Below are 17536 nucleotides of genomic sequence, written 5' to 3' on the forward strand. Positions count from 1 at the left end.
GAGAAGTTTGCAAATAATGAATTGAATAGACCTATGATCATTTTAAAGTCTATATTCTGTTTTTGGAATGGAAAAGATTTAGAAGTACTATTCCCAGTATAATAAGTCAGGCCAACAACGCCTAAAATTTTTTTCAGTCTAGGAGATGTATGGTGTCAGAGTATTGTAGCATGCCCGTTTCCTCCTTGTATCAGTTGAGTACTTTGCCAGTGTGAAGTTAAGATTGCTATGGTAACTAGCAAGAGTTTGACTCCACAGTCAAGGTCATTAAATAAATAAGTCACTGTAGTCATAGATATTAATGTTCCCTGATAGAAGAGGTGTTTCAGTGTAGATCGTTGTCTTTATACAGGTGAAGGCAGCCATAAGGTAAGACAAGGCCTGTGATTGGGCAGTAAAAAAGTAAGACAGAAACAGAGTTTTGAAGGGAGGAGAGAGAGGAGACAGAAGAAGAACCAAGATGGAGGAGGAGAAGGACGATCCAGATCTGTGTGGCCTTAAAGGTCCACAGGCAGTTAGGAACATTTCATAAGGGATGGAATTTTATAGGACAATTTATCTTACCTAAGTGGGCAATTTATATCATTATCAATTGGTTGTGAATTTATTGTGTGGAAGTTTGGTGGAATGGGAATTTAAGATATAAATCTGATTGCCAAATTACAAGCTTATTGAGTTTTGATTTTAACGGGTTACTGGGAATTGTGACTATAACCACAGGGGTTGGATGCTAGAAAAGTTAGGAGAGTCCTTAACAAGACAGTTGCAAGAGGAGGCTGCTGCCAGGCTCAGAATAGCCTGAGGCAGCATGAGAAGGAGATTGGGATCTTAGCAGTTGAGATACTTTGCTGACTGAAATGAAATTACCTCGAAAATGCCATGTGTCCCAATGAAGCAGGCACTAGTGTGGGTTGGTAGATTTTTTTTTTTTTTTAGTATTTACCACTACATTTTAGTCATGATGTCATCACTTGAGATCCTAAAGGCTATTTCCTCTGCTTTTCAATTACAAATGGACTGAGTAAGTACTACAGACAATAGAAAGTTTAAGGTTGACTGAAATGAGACTGTTAATGCAGCTTCTGTGAATTCCCAACTATGCTGGGGTAAAACTTTCAGGAAATTCAACAGCGCTTGAACCGTTCATGTAATCACTACATTGTGTTTCTTTAAGTGTCTGTGAGCTGATATTCATAAGAAAAGGCCACATCTATTTCTTTAAGACTGACTGGGGGTTGGGGATTTAGCTCAGCGGTAGAGCACTTGCCTAGCAAGCGCAAGGCCCTGGGTTCGGTCCCCAGCTCCGAAAAAAGGAAAAAAAAAAAAAGACTGACTGATAGATTAGAACTTTATTGTGAAGAGTGGACTATTACAGGGGAATAATGAAAATACTTTGAGCTATCTTTATCCACTTTGAAACCATTTTTTTCTGATCTCTATGCTTGATCTAACATCTTTGTAACTAACAGTTGAGACCTCTGGAATATGTGAAATTAAGATACTGCTAGCTTCTACCACCTCTGAAAGTAAGAACGCCATCAGATAGCATACAGATCTATTTCAAAGGTTTCATTGCTTATCTCTGATAAACCTACAGTTGTTTCCACTGATAAAGTGGTGGGGGAATAAAGGTCTTAGTTTGTGAACTTTGCAAAATGTTCTACATTGGAAATTGTTATTTTAGATAACCTGAATCTATGTTCCTGGACAATGACAAGAGAAGTCATAGTTGGCTCAAGATGAGAGCTATATTTTGTGTCAGTACAACTCCAATAATCTCATTGGTTTACCAAATTAGATTGGAGTCAAACAATTTTGTTGGTCTGTTATTATTAATGATAGACACTTAGATATATGTTCTTAGGGAAAATAATGCAACACAGAGCAACAACCTGGCTAAAGTTGATACAATAATAATTATTTTCACAACATGATGCAAAATAATAGTGAAATTACTCATAGGCATTAAATTATACATTCAAGAAGCTTAGGGATAGCAGAATAAATTATAAGATATCATTTAATCATATTTTATTCTAAATCCGCTAACAAAAGATGAAGAGAAGTTGTTCAAGGTAGTCAAATAATAATGTAAAATTAAATAAGTAGAATCAGAATAGAAATTACAAAGACTTTTATTCAGAAATCCTGAAAGCTGGAAGAGAGATTTAAAATGCTAGAATCAAAAACAACAATCTCAATGTTCTTTAATCTCAATGTTCTATGTTGACAAGAGAAGTCACAAGAGTAAGAAAAATGAAACGAATTGCTGACATGCATTTATGTTGAACTGGTACAAAATTACTTAATAAAATGTAATCCAAACAAGTCTGCGATATTGGGTAGTCATGGTCAAAGCATACCAGTTGATAATTGACTTCTTGGAAATCAGTAGTGATGAATGCCTGTCATCCTATCTTTGGGACTTAATGCATCATCTTTGGCTGCAGAGTGAATTCAAGGCTGGCCTGGACCTACATGAAATTCTGTTTCAAATTTCCCCTCCCCCCAATTGTTACATTTGATATGAAATGCATAAAAATTATTTGTCTTATTTTAGTTCTGAAGATTGTGATAATACACCATAATGTAGGTGGTCTACAAACTAAAGAAATTATTTCAGATTTGGATTTGGAAGCCTGAGATCAAGCGACAGCATGGGAAGATTCTGGTGATGTCCTTCTTCTGACATTTCCTCACATTCCCAAAAAAGGATGAACTATATATTTAATGTCACCTATCAGTCATATTTATGAACACTCCCCACTCGTGACCCATGTCCTTCTCAAAGCAACACCCTACAAGCCATCACATTAACATTATCAATTCACTATATTATAATGGAGGTGCCTACACACTGTGACAATTTTATTATAGTCACTGGTTTAAGATAAAAGTAAAAGAATATAAATACAGTCATCATAATAGATGGAGAAGCTAGTGTAACAATAATAATATCAAAGTGGAATTTAGACCAAGAAATTACATTTAGAATTAAATGTTACATTATGGTCATTTCTCCAAGTTATGCTTTATGAAAGCTAGATTTTATATGCAATTAAGATCATGACCTCAGAGGTACACTGTTACCATGGCAGCAGCCTGGGTGCCCAGCTTAGAGTTTGAGAGATCCCAGGAGCAACAGGCTCTCTGGAAGAGATTTTTTGATCAGCCAGACACAGAGCTGAGGCTTAACTTCCATAGTTCCTCCCTCAAGCCTGACCTCCTCCAATCAAAGCAGTATTTCTCCAAACTTCCACTGTTGTGCCCCTGCAAACCACTCCTCTCTCTTCCTGGAGACACGCCTCCAATCACCTGCTCTTCATTCTTGAGATCCTTTAGGTCTCCATACACTCTGCTTTCCCAACTCTGGAATACCAAAAGCACTCTAAGCTCATCCTGCCTTGCTTCACCTGTGTAATGGAGCAGCAACGAAAATGCCCAATATTCTTCCCTATCTCTCATCTATTCACATTGTTCTTGTTTATTTTGTTGTTGTTAATATAGAATAGGGATAAAAAGGATGCATTGGACATTTATTAAAAGCAAGTTATATCATGATTCAAACACTACTTGTGGTGCTAGTGAAGCCCATGAAGTAAGCATCCATGCTCATGTTAGTTTTCTCTACTAATCTGATGTTTATTCTTATATTATCACTGTGGCACTTTCTTTTTGCATTCCAAAGGGTCCAGACAGTAGCTATCTCAGAGATTGGTCAGAGATTGGAAATTGTCATGTAGTTGGTTTTAGAGTTTTGAAAATGTGTTTTTAGTGGTGACTGAATCGCAATGGGCAAACTAGCTGGGATATAAGCCATGGCATTAGTTGTTTGAGAGCGAGGGGGGCTTGAAGGTTGAAAAGAGAGAAGAAAGGGCTCCTACCCTGCTTTGGGAGTCAGAAAACCTCAAAAAATAACAATTTTAGTTGCTGCCCCTATAGTGATAATGTTAGTTCCCTTAGAGCAATCACCTGTATGGTCACTGGTACACTGGACATTATAGAAAAAGTCCATGTTATATGCTCTTGCACTTGACACAGACCTTCTGTGATGACTATTCCTGTTATCACATATCCTGTATTCTGTATCCTGGAATGAACTACAATCCATAAATGGACAGCATACCTGTGAGAAAGATCTTGAGGTTGGAAGACAGATTTCTGACCTGGATCTTGATTTGAAAATATTGAGGCAGAGTAGCCATAAAAATCTTAGGAGCAGCCAAGATAGTACATAGCTTTAATTTCAGGAGACTGAGGCAAGCAGATCTCTGAGTTCAAGGTCAGTCTGGGACAAAGCAAGTTTTAGATCCATGAGTGGTGTTACACACCTTAATCTGAGCCATACCTTCTGCTGGAAGCCTACATAAAGACATTGGAAGAAGGAAGATTCTTCTTCAACTGCTTGCACTTACTTGCCAGCACATCTCTTGGTACCTACTTCTATGAAAGACCAGCTTAAAAAACTGGCCTCATGGAACTGAGAGACTACTAAATCCTAGGACTTCCTATTCACAGCTGCCCATTGCAGTGTTAGTTGGACTGGTTCAAGTGATGAAGAAGGACAGAGAGTGCCTCTACCCCTAGAGGCATCCATTCCTCCACCTCTGCCCCCCGACTCGAGACCAAGCCATGGTGTAAAAGGACTAAGGTCCCAAAACTTCCCAACCCCTTCTTCCAGCTCCTGCTCTTGATAAGTATCTTATATCCTCCATCACTGGGGAGAAGATCCCTGCTAGCAAAAGGCAAGAACACATGCACTTTGGGATTTTTGACCCCCGCTGGCAGTAGCAACAGGATCGCTCCATCCAAGAGAGAAACAGTGATGATGAGGTTTATGCACTAGGTCTGGATATTGAGAGCAGCTTAGAGTAGTTGGCTAAGTAACATACTGATATCTTTTGGGTAGAAGAGACAGCCATTGATAAGAAGGTTGGTGAAGAGGAGATCCAGAAACTGGAGGCAAAGGTGACTTGGGATGGCCATTCAGGCCTGGACCCAGCAGGAAGCTCAGGCTAACATCACCCTCCAGGAGCAGAATAAGGTCATCCATAAGACCAAGGGCCTGGTACCATAAGAAAACACTAAGGAGAAGATTGGCCCAATGAAATCCCTCCGCAGACACTGCCTTCAACTTCAGCCATCAATATCCCAAGCTCAGTGTCCACTATCACATCAATGTCCTGGCCACCTGCTATACAACCTCCAGTTCTTACCGCTGTTGCATCTGAAGTACCTGTCATACCTCAGTCACCCATGGCATCTGAGGTCTGGCTGCCCCCAGGTTTAGTGATTGCCCCTATGCCATCCTTCATTCACACACCTAGGATCAATGTGGTACCTATGCCTTCTGTAGCATCTCCCATCACAGCACCCTGCTCACCTCCCATGATTGTACCAACAACTCTGGTCCTGCTTCACCTGTGGCTTCAGTCTCATTTCCAAAGCCTCTTGTAAATTCCCCACCTCCTATTGAAGATGAGCTGCCGTCCAAGGAATGAAAGACCAAGGTCAACCTTCATGCCTGAGGAAGAGTTCCTGCACAGAAATAAGGGTCCCGTATCCATCAAATTGCAAGTTCCCAACATGCAGGATAAGACAGAATGGAAGATGAATGAGCAGGGTCTAGTCTTTACTCTTCCATTCACAGACCAAGTCTCCATCATCAAAGTGAAGATTCATGGAGCAATGGGCTTGCTTTCAGGAGAAACAGTAACTACAATATGAAGGCACCTTCATCAAGGATTCTAACTCCCTAGCTTACTTCAACATGGCTAATGGTTCTGTCATCCACTTGGCATTCAAGGAGAGAGGCAGCAGCCAGAAGTAGCAAGAGATATCTGGAATTGGACGCCTGCTGTTGTACCTCTTTGTACCATGGAGTCTAGGAGTTTCCTTGGGACTTCAGGCACAGACAGCTTGAGCATTTGTTTCCCTCTAAGTCAGTCTGTGAAATGAATTTTTTGTTTAGATTCTGGATTGGAAGTCCTTCAAGGAAGTCCATTAGGAATTGAAAACCCAGAGTTGTCCTACAGGACAGTTCCAAAATGCCAAGATATTCCATTTTGTATCGTGCTTTGAATTCTAATAAACCTCTTAGAACAAGGCATGGTATATGCATGTTTATAATCTGGGGACTTGGGTAGTACAGAAAAAAATGAAATCATGATCTCAAAATAAATCAAAATTTGTTATTCCTAAGGGAGATACATATAAGCCCATGAGATGATTCTGAATTTAGAGACTTCAATATTTTTTATCGATAACTGACAGAACAAGTAACCAAAGTGTCAAGAAGTGAAAGGAAGACCTCATGAACACATTACCATCTTGACCTAAATTTCATATCATGGAAAATAGTATCAAAAATGTCCAATACATAATGTTCTCAAGTGCATCACACTGGACCATATACTGCGTGATTTGCCAGTATATCAGCTTACAACACTAAAAGTCATACTAAGTGGATCGTTGGATCATAATGTAATTGACCTAAAAATGAAAACAAAGAAAATATCCGGGAAAGTCTGAAACATTTGAAAATTAAGCAATATACATATAAATAATCCAGAAATGAAAAAAAGGACATCTAAAGGAATAAAATTGAATGGTTTGAAAATATTGATATGACCTTCCTCCAGTCTGTTTCCCTACCAGAGCCAAAGGAGCAGCTTGTGAAACTCGCCCACACCCTACAGACTCATGACTCCCAGGAGGTTCACAGTAACCAAAGCCACTGGTGAGAATCTTACCCAAATACCTACAACAGCTGGAACACCCCAGAGCTCAGCTGACACACCCCAGCTCCAGAGCTCCACCTTTCTTTCAGCCTGCTTCCTCACCCAGGCCAAGTCACCTGGCCATGTACCCTCCCACACCCTACAGCCTGTCTTCATCCCAGGAGGTCTGCAGTAACTGGAGACACAAGAGACCTGTTCTAATCAGAGATACAGAAGAGAAACCTAATTAGAGAGAGCACTGCCTGTCTAAAAGGGGACCGGCTCTAACCAATACCACAAAGCTCTACCTGCCTCCAAGGAAACTGACTCTAGTCAGAGATAACCAGACCAGTTAAGAACAGAGATAACCAGAGGGTGGGAGGCAAGCAGAAGATCATAAGAAACAGAGCCCATTGCACTTCGGCACCATTAGAGCCCAGTTCTCTTCCTATAATAATCTCTGGATATACTAACACACCTGGAAAGCAAGATAATGACCTACAATCCCGTCTCATGAAGATAGAGCCCTTTAAGGAGAATATAAAGAAATCCATAAAGAAATGCAGAAAAACACAGGCAAACATGTAGAAGCATGTAAAGAAGAAACAAATAATTCCCTTAAAGAAATACAGGAAAATACAATCAAGCAGGAGAAGGAATTTAATGAAACTGTCCAAGACCTAAAAACACAATAGAAACACTAAAGAAAACAGTAATGGAGGCAAATATAGAGAAGGACAACTTAAGAAAGAGATCAAGAGCTACAAATGCAAGCATCACCAACAGAATATAAGAAATAGAAGACTCTCGGGTATAGAACTTTACATAGACAATATTGAGATATCAGTCAAAGAAGCTGCAAACTATTAAAAGCTCCTAACCCAAAGTACCCGAGAAACTGAGGACACAATGAAAAGATCAAACCTAAGAATAATAGGAATAGAAGAGTGAAGAATTCCAGCTCAAAGGGCTACAAAGCATCTTCAACAAAATCATAGAAGAAAACTTCCCAAACCTAAAACAATAGATAACCATAAATGTACAAGAAGCCTGAAGAACACCAAATAGATTAGCTAAGAAAAGAAAATAGACTCATTATATAATAATCAAAACACTAAATGCACAGAACAAAGAAAAAATATTAAAAGCTGTAAAGGGAAAAGGACAAGTAACATATAAAGACAGACCTGTCAAAATTACACCAGATTTCTCAACAGAGACTGTGAAAGGCAGATCCAAACCATATTAGAATGCAAATATACACAGCAAAACTCTCAATCACTATAGATGGAGAAACCAAGATATTCCATGACAAACCAAATTTAAACAGTGTTTTTCTGCTACTCCATCCCTACAAACGATACTTTGAAGGAAATCTGCAATACAAAAAAAATACTATACTAAAGAAAGCACAAGAAAGTAAACTTTTCATGAAAAATACCCAAAAGAAGAGAATCATACACATATAATACCACCTACAACACCAAAAATAATAGGAACTAACAATCTTCTGTCTTTAATATTTCTCAACATTGATGGACTCAATTCCTAAAATAAAAGACACAGGAAAGAAATTATGGAAACAACACCCTTCACAATAGCCACAAACAGTATAAAACATCTTCTTGTATCCCTTACCAAGCAAGCAAAAGATCTGTATGACATGAACTTCAATTCCATGAACAAAGAATTTAAATAAGGCCTCAGGAGATGGAAAGATTTCTCATGTTCATGGATTAACACAGTAAAATGGACATTTTACCAAAAGCAATCTACAGATTCAGTGCAATCCCCATCAAATTTCAAACAAATTCTTCACAAATGTGGAAAGAGCAATTTTCAACTTCATATAGAAAAGAAAAACCCAAGGAAAGCCAAAACAAATCTCAACAATAAAACCTCTTCCAGGAAAATCGTCATCCCAGACCTCAAGCTGTATTACAAAGTGATAGTGATAAAAATCACATTTGTATTGGTACAGAGACAGACAGGTCAATCAATGCAATAGAATCTACTATCTAGAGGTAAATGCAAACAACTATTGACACTTGATCTTTGACAAAGACATCAAAAAACAAACAGTGAAAAAAGGAAAGCATTTTCAACACATGGTGCTGGTATAATTAGTGGTCTCTGTGTAGGAGAATGAAAATAGATCCATATGTATCACCCTGTGCAAAACTCAAGTCCAAGTGGATCAAGGACTTTAACATTAAACCAGATACACTGAATCTAATAGAAAAGAAAGGAGCAAAGAGCCTCAAACTCATGGGCACAGTGGGAAATTTCATGAAAAGAATACCCTTGGCTCAGGCTCTAAGAATTGGTAATCGGGACATCATGAAACTGGAAAGCTTCTTTAAGCTAAAAGTCACAATCAGTAGGACAAATTATGTACCTATAGATTGGGAAAAGTATTATTCACTAAACCTACATCTGATAGAGTGCTATTACCCAAAACCTATAAAGAAGTCAAGAAGTTAGCCTCCAAAAAAAAAAATCCAAATAATCCAATTAAAAGATGAGGTATAGAGCTAAACAGAGAATTCACAACAGAAGAATCTCACATGTCTGAGAAGCACTTAAAGAAATGTTCAAAGTCTTTAGTTATCAGATAAATACAAATCAAAATTATCCTGAGATTCTACCTTAAAACAATCAGAATGGCGAAGATCAAAAACTCAAGTGAACACACATGCTGGCAAGAATCTAGAGAAAGAAAAATACTCCTCCATTGCTGGTGGGATTGCAAACTGGTACAACCAGTCTGGAAACCAATCTAACAGTTCCTCAGAAAGTTGGATATAATTCTCTGTGAAGACCAAGGTATACCACTCTTGAGCCAAAGATGCCCCACCATACCACAAGGAGTCATGGCCTGCTATGTTTATAGCAGCCTTATTCGTAATAGCCAGAAGCTGGAAACAACCCAGATGTCCTTTAACGAAGAATGGATACACAAAATGTGGTTCATTTACACAATGGAATACTATTCAGCTCTTAAAGGTGAGGACTTCAGGAATTTTGCAGACAAATGGATAGAACCAGAAAATATCATCTTGAGTGAGGTAACTCAGACCCAAAAGGACATGTATGGTATGTACTCACTGATTAGCCGATATTAGGTAAAAAGTAGAGAATTCCTAGGATACAACCCACAGAGCATAAGAAGTGTAACAAGGGGAATGACACAGGCAAGGATGTTTCAATTCATCTTATAAGGTGGAAGCAAACAATCACAGTAGGCAAAGGGAGGTAGGGACATGGATGGGAGACGGGAATAACAGAATTAGACATGGGAGGGGGCAGGGAAATACCATGGAAATAAGTAGCCTTGGGATGGGAGGTGGGGAGACCCTCTAGAAAGTACTAGAACCCGGGAGGTGAGAGATCCTCAGGGCTCAATGGGGGTGATCTTAGCTCAAATGCCCAAAATTGGGGAGAATAAACTTGAAAATTCCACCTCCAGTAGATAGACAAGGACTCGAGTGGAGGGACTGAGTTACTAACACACAATCAAAATTTCTGACCCAGAATTGTCCCTGTCTAAAACATCTGTAGTGACAAACATGGAGAAGATACTGAAAGAAGGATCATCCAATGACCTGCATAAATTGGGATCCATCTAATGGGAGAAAGGGCACACCAAGACCTGATACTATTACTGATTCTATGGTATGCTTACAGATAGGAGCATACATAGCATGGCTGTCCTCTGAGAGTCTCTACCAGCAGCTGACTGAGACAGACACAGATAATTACATGCAACCATTGGACTGAACTCTGGGTTCCCTATGGTTGAATTAGAGGAAAAACTGAAGAAGCTGAAAGGGAGGGTGACCCCATGGGAACCAGCAGACTCAACTAACTTAGACACCAGGGAGCTCCCAGAGACTGAGCCACCAACCAGGAGTACACATGGGCAGGTCGAGGGCCCTGGCATATGTACTGAAGAGGTCTGCCTGGTCTAGCCTCACTGGGAGAAGATTGCTTAATCCTTGAGAGACTTGAGGCCCCAGGGAAAGGAGAAGTGTGTGGGGAGGGGGGCTTCATGCTCTTGTGTCAAAAGGGTAGAAGAATGGGATGAGGAACTGTGGAGGGGTGAATGGGAAAGAGGAAACAACTGGAACGTAAATAAATAAAATAATTTTAAAAAGAAAATAATGCTAAAAATGTTTAAAAACTAAAAAAGAAAATACTAACAGTGAACTTTATGACACAACTAAATAAGGGTTTAAATTTAAAATTATAGCATCGAATGCTTAGTTGGATAAGAAATATGAACCTTATATCACTGCCCCAAATTCTAGCTAAAAAGTAAGCAACAGAATAAAAGAATCTAATGTAAATGAAAGTTATAAGCTTAAATAATCTAAAACACTTAAACTACAAACATAAAAGCCACAGAAATATAGCTTAATGTTTTGAAAGAATATTGATTAAAATCTCATCACATTGGCAATCAAAATAAGATAATCTTTCTACATCTTTATAAACCTTGAAGTTATAATGGAAACCTAAGTAATATTTAGTATTCTTTGGATTAAATTTAAAGAAAATTTCCTCATGGTTATATCACTTCTGCTTCAGTGTCTCATTTGGAGTTTACTTTGGGTCACTTGATCATGAAAGCCACAGTTGGCCTTGATGGAAGTGAGTACTCATTGTCCCGGGATTCAGAAGATTAGGACTCATGAAGTAACTACATAGATTTCAAGGTCTCACTTTTGGGTTCATATTAAGTATGGCTAAGATGGAGGAGGCAATTTACACCTGATGTCTGAGTGACCAAGAGCACACTGGGGTAGATAATCTGTCTTTTAATACAGAGTGCCGTCAAAACACTAAAAGTCAAAATGAGACAGACTCCTGGAATTTTAGCCATGTTTATGATCACCTACAGTTAATAAAAAAGAAGCATGTTCAAGTCTCTTAAAGCTAACTGTGGCCAGGCAGTTAGGTCAACCAAAACAAACTCTGATATGGAGAATACAATGTCATATAATTTGTTAGGTAAACCAGTTATTCTACAAAAGACTGATCTAAGTGTTTCCATCAGGAGGCTTTTTACTGAACAAATTTGTTACACAGTGAATGAACATCTGAGACATTCCGTTCCTTGACAGTCACAAACTATCAAAACATTGAGTAAAACGTTTATACTGTGAAAAGTCCTCTATTTATTAAAGTCAGCAACATCTGTACACCTATCCAACCTCCAGAGGAAGAAATACAACATTTCTCAAAACACTAAAAGACTCTGTCAATGCATATGATAAGAAGAGAATGATGTGAGTGTGGGATGGCCATCTGAGGCCAGAGTAGAGCAAAGTGCAGCTGTTACTTGAGAAATCAGCCACTATTATGTGGCTCAAATACAGGGAACAGGGGAAGCAGAGACCTACAGGTAAACAAAACAAACAAACCTGAACACCAACAAATGTACATAAGAAAAATATGTCGTTGAAATATGAGTTTGAACAAGAAGCTGTCAAAAGGGATGAAGAGAGATAGATGGTGGGTGTGGTAGTTATCACATTGAGTTGGTGGGGTGGGGTAAGATCTGGAAAGAGAGTTGGGAGAGAGGAGAAAGAATCCGAGAGAGAGAGAGAGAGAGGATGGCTTTACTGAAAGATTAGACACTTATGAAACAGAAAAATGTAAGCAGGGGCATTTTATATCATCTCATTTTCTTGAAATGTCCAGAACAGGCCATCCCACAGAAATGATAAGTAAATTAGTGGTTTCCAAGGACCAGGGAGAGTGCACGTTAATGGGCTAAAGGTTTCCTTTGGAGTGACAGAAATGTTCTGAGGTTGCTGGTAGAGACTGCAAACTTTGTGGGTATTATGAAACAGTAAGATTAGATTCTTTAAATGAAATTCCAGCCTCACTGTGGAAATCATGCCAAAGAGGGCAATCCTGGGGCTATGACAACTGCATATTCTTAATTGGAGAACTGAACTGGCTCACTGGCCATGAAGCAGACTGAAAGCAAAGTTGGTGAGACAAGGCATTTCAGCCACTTAACTGTTGTTCATACCCATTAGGATCCTGGGAGACAATATAAAACATTTATATGTATTTTTCTATGATTTTCAGTGTCCATTGTACATTTTTTCTGGCTGGTAAAATATTGCTGTGCAGTCACTCTGCAAATGAAACAATGTCAGTACTTAGAGAACCCCACTTTCACAGTTGAAACTGAAACCTCTAAGATACTCTTAAGTACTAATTGAACAATCTTCGTTATACAGAGATCATCTGGCCTCAGTAGCTTTTCCATTCCCCAAATTGAGGTCTAAGTTCAACCAATCTTAATTCTATGATCAAACAAATATCTTGTATTAGCAATTTCTCTACCAAAACTGTTCAACCATTTCCAAATTCCCATTAATAAAAGCTCCTGAGTATTAATAAAATATATTTCCCGAGGAGACAATAACTTATAAGTCCTATTTACCAAAAGATGATATAAAGAATTGATAACAATACCTGAGTTTAAACTTGGATGTTCATGCATTACTACATGAAAAGTTATTTGTTTACATATAACAGTACAACGAGCATAAAGTAAACATGTGAATATGGTTCATGTTAAGTCCATCATAACACTAAGAAAGAAATCCAGCATATCAAATAAAGTCATGTCTATCCTTCCATTCACGGTGACCACAGAGTATGAACCACAGTCATATCAGGATGCTTTACTATGCATGAATATAATGTCAACTTTTCTCATTCCGTGTTTACATGCATGCTGTTGACTTTGAGGGCAGCACATACTTCTTTACTGATTTTTCTCAGTAATGATTTCTGAGCCTAAAATAGTTCTATGTCCTTGGTAAACTGTGCCTGAAGTTTTTCTGTGATTACTGTAGGCTGTTGATCACCCTAGTGTGTATGTAATAGCCTATATAGCATTCAACTGTTATGTATTATCAGATAGATATTAGTTTAAAAATCATTTTAGTAGTGGCTAATTAAATTGGTTCCTATAACAAGTAGATCACACAATCATTATAACATGTATCTCCTAGGATCCATGCAGGGAGAAGCCTCCTCAAAGCAATCCCCTACAGATGTCAACATCCTTAGATGCTTAAGTTCGTTGTATAAAACTGCATAGTGCTTTTATATCATTTGCACTAACTCATATGTACTATATTTCATATGTAAGTTAGGGACAGTATCAAATACAATGTATATAATATGTGAATCATAATACTTATTGTATTTCTAATATAAATAAAACCAGTACTACACTTTCAGTACAGACACTTTCTGTCTACTATTTTGACTAGTGGTTGGTGGATTCTGAGGAAGAAGAGTTCATCAATATAAAAGACCAACTGTATAGTGGTTCAGACAGTTCTTCAACCAAGAGGAAGAAGAGGTAAGGCATGTAATTCATTGAAAATGTTGGGACACAAACACACTAAATTAATGTGATAAAAATTAAATAAAAATTGGTTCATAAATGAAGCTTATGACTTTGGCTTGATTTCTTGTACTAGTATAGCAATCTTGCTGTGTACATTGAAAAAGGCACAGTGATTAGTGACTAATCAGCTCATAAGAACAGTAGGATACAACTAATTAGACTAGCTGAGTAACCAAGATTTGTATGTTGACATGAGGGGTCATTTGGTATCACACTTATGTGGTTAACATTGAAAATTAAGCAACATTTCTGACTGGCCCATTTTCATTCTTTTTCTTTTTTTCTTCTTCTTTTTTCCTTTATTTTTTTGTTTTTTCCTTTTTCCTTTTTTCCTTTTTCTCTTTTTTCTTTTCCTTTCTTTTTTTCTCATCTTCTTTCTTCTCACTAACTGATTAACCTGCAGCTGATGTACACTATACACACAGTCCATGGCAGTGACATTAGAAGGCCAGTTTCAACCTAACAGTCCAGGGCTTGTGGATAGTATTCTAAGGGTAAACTTTCAAATGGATTTTTTTTCTACCTGCTTCTTTATGAACTTTTACTTTCTCTCACTTTATTACTTTCCTATATTTGAGCTTTCAGATCACATACCATTATAAAGAGACTGTGACTCTCAGATTTATGCTTATGAGTTTGATGGCATACAGGAGGTAATGAACCAATAAGGAAGTTCACTGAAGAACTCAGACTATGTTTGATATTATGTTACTCATAAATGTGACTTAAAACCTTAAAAAGTCTTTGCTGAATATAATTAAAATGTTATTATGAACAACAATCCAGGATGATATAGACTTGTCTAAAGTACAGAAATAAACAGGTGAATACATGACCACGTATTTGTCCTCCCACATTTTTGAAAAAGCATACATACAATGATATATGAGTCATGAAAGAATAGAGTGCCCAAATGGTTGATTTTCAGTATCGAGAGCTGGGTATCCCAGAAGAGAAATGACTGAGTCAGTTCTGAGACAGAAGGAAACACAAGACAATCCAGGGCACTCTGATCTGTGGGAGCACTCAGGGACCAAATAAAACAGATTCAGAGCCTAGATTGAAGCAGGTCTTACAGAGAGAGTCTGGGGAATTTCGAATGGCTAATAATGATTTTTCTTTTAAGTAAAATAGGAATTCCTGAAACAGCATGAATATAAAAGTATTTAAATAGATACAAAGACAATCTTGGGGAGAGAGATTGCTTCCATGCAGGCTAATAAATCTGAAGGTAATGATGGGTTTAGATGATCCCACTTGAAAATCATTACGGGGATCGCTGATTTCAGCAAAATTCAATTGACATGTGGAAGACTGATGAAAAACCTAGCATTAACATCATTATCAAGTAACTTCCCATTAGATGCATATTGTTTATTAGCTAATGAATAGCATTCTTATTACTTTGTTATGGGGAAAACTGACTTTGTTATCAATCAGATGCTAAATGTTAAAACTGCTAGTGGTACTAGTAAACTTCCTGTACCTTCTGATGTAATGCTCTTAAAAGAGCACCACCTCCATGGCTCTGTGGGTGTTGGTTTCCACATGTGCGAAATGTGGTTAACATTGTGATAACCTACTTTGGTGATGTTAACAATGAAATCATGTGGTAAGCACAGCACACCTTATTTTCATTCTAAGAGAATTACTTTAGTAATCATTTTGCATAAATACTCAGGTTGAGACTAGCACACAGCTGCTTGTGAAATTGCTTATTTGTTTTGTTGGTTCCACCTATTTGAGTAGTTAATTTGGTAAATTTAATGATGCTTTAAGTGAAATGATTCTAGTTAATGATTATTGATTTGAACCTCAAGAAGAGGGAAACAAAATTGATTCTGAGGCAATTACAACCTAAAATACATATATTGAGTGGATGCAAATGTGGACTGATTAAAGATAATGACTAATTAAAAATGATATAAAATTAGACCCAGATTGGTCAGAGCATATTATTGCTGTAAGAGTAATTAAAGCAAAAATGAAAGATGACTGACCAAAGAGTAAATGGGTTTGCCTGTCAGATGTTTTCTTTTCACTACTGGAGGAAAATGTTCATGATAATATTATATGACCCCAAGGGTGAATGCTTCTATAATTTTTTTCCTTTGAGAAGGAAGTTACAATAGATTTCCAATGTTCTTAAAGTTGCAATTGTAATCTAATTGCATCTATAATTGTCTCATATTTATGCTTATTTTCTGTATAATAATATATTTAATATGAAATTATTTTCTCATCTATGAGCTACTGACATGTTTCCATGAAAGGATTTATCTTTCGTGTTGTGTTATCAAAAAGTTCAGAGTATATTATTAGGAATTGGACCAGAATTTCAGTCAAAATTCTTTAATTTATAGACTATCGAACATGGAAATCTTTTTAGATAATTTAAATATAATATAAATTATAACTTAATATAATGATAATATACTTTATTTATTTAATATATTTAAAATGATATATATATTATAACATTATATTATATTAACAATAAATAATAAAATTTGCCATCCAATTCCCATCCCAGCTACTTAAGTAGATTTAACAAGAGTAGTTTTCTTCAAAAATGGTACACTACATAAAATGAATGATATGAATAATTTAACCTTCAACTATTTTTGGCAATTTTAAGTTTGTATTTAAAAAATAAAAACATTTACCCCAATTCCTTGATACTCTTTCCTCCCACAAGTGAAATGTAAAACACTCTTTTAATGATGGCAGGATTTAACAATTCTTTTGTAAGGCATAGAGTACAGCAAATAGAAGTTAAAACACTTCCAAAATTGATAGATTAAAAACTAGGGCTTTCTTTTTGAGCATATATTTGTTTCAGATTCCATGTAAGATGTGTGAGGTTGCTTGGCTTGATTTTGGAACATGTTCTTGTGGTAGAGCATTGAAAACTCACTAGCAACCATTAGAGATTTAAATTGTGCTTACAAACACATCAGAACACTTCAGATAAAATGTTCCACTGGCCAAGCTTTCCTAGGAGATTGCAGTCTAAGCTGATATGTCACTATGATGTTATGAGACACTGCTGAGTTCAAATTCTTCAGGCAATAGGCAGTATAAACTAACAAACATTTTAAGTTATTAATATTTGGAGTCATTTGTCATGAGATAGGAAAAGCTGCAGTCTACTCCTGATTGTTTTGGTAATTGACTTCCCTTGGAGTGATTAGAATAAAAGGAAAACTTTGCTGAAGGGTGCAGACAATGCTTTCTTTGGACTAAGCAGATGCATCTTTGTGTGACTAAGTCATAAAACCTTATATTTTAATATTTCTTTTTGTGGTCAGGGATAGTTCAAGACATGGTCTTGTAGAGGTACTTTAAGCCAGCAATATGGCAGCTCTGGTGA

General features: G+C 37.2%; 1 protein-coding gene and 1 pseudogene across 2 annotated transcripts in view; one reads left to right on the forward strand and one right to left on the reverse strand.

Moving 5' to 3' along the window:
- Grm5 (glutamate metabotropic receptor 5) overlaps positions 1-17536 on the reverse strand; it is a 532992-nt gene that overhangs the window by 419237 nt on the left and 96219 nt on the right. The gene's annotated exons all lie outside the window — the stretch shown is intronic.
- Positions 3092-5830, forward strand: LOC116894742 (annotated as a pseudogene).

This window comes from Rattus rattus, chromosome 2 (genome assembly GCF_011064425.1).
Source record: "Rattus rattus isolate New Zealand chromosome 2, Rrattus_CSIRO_v1, whole genome shotgun sequence".
NCBI lineage: Eukaryota > Metazoa > Chordata > Mammalia > Rodentia > Muridae > Rattus > Rattus rattus.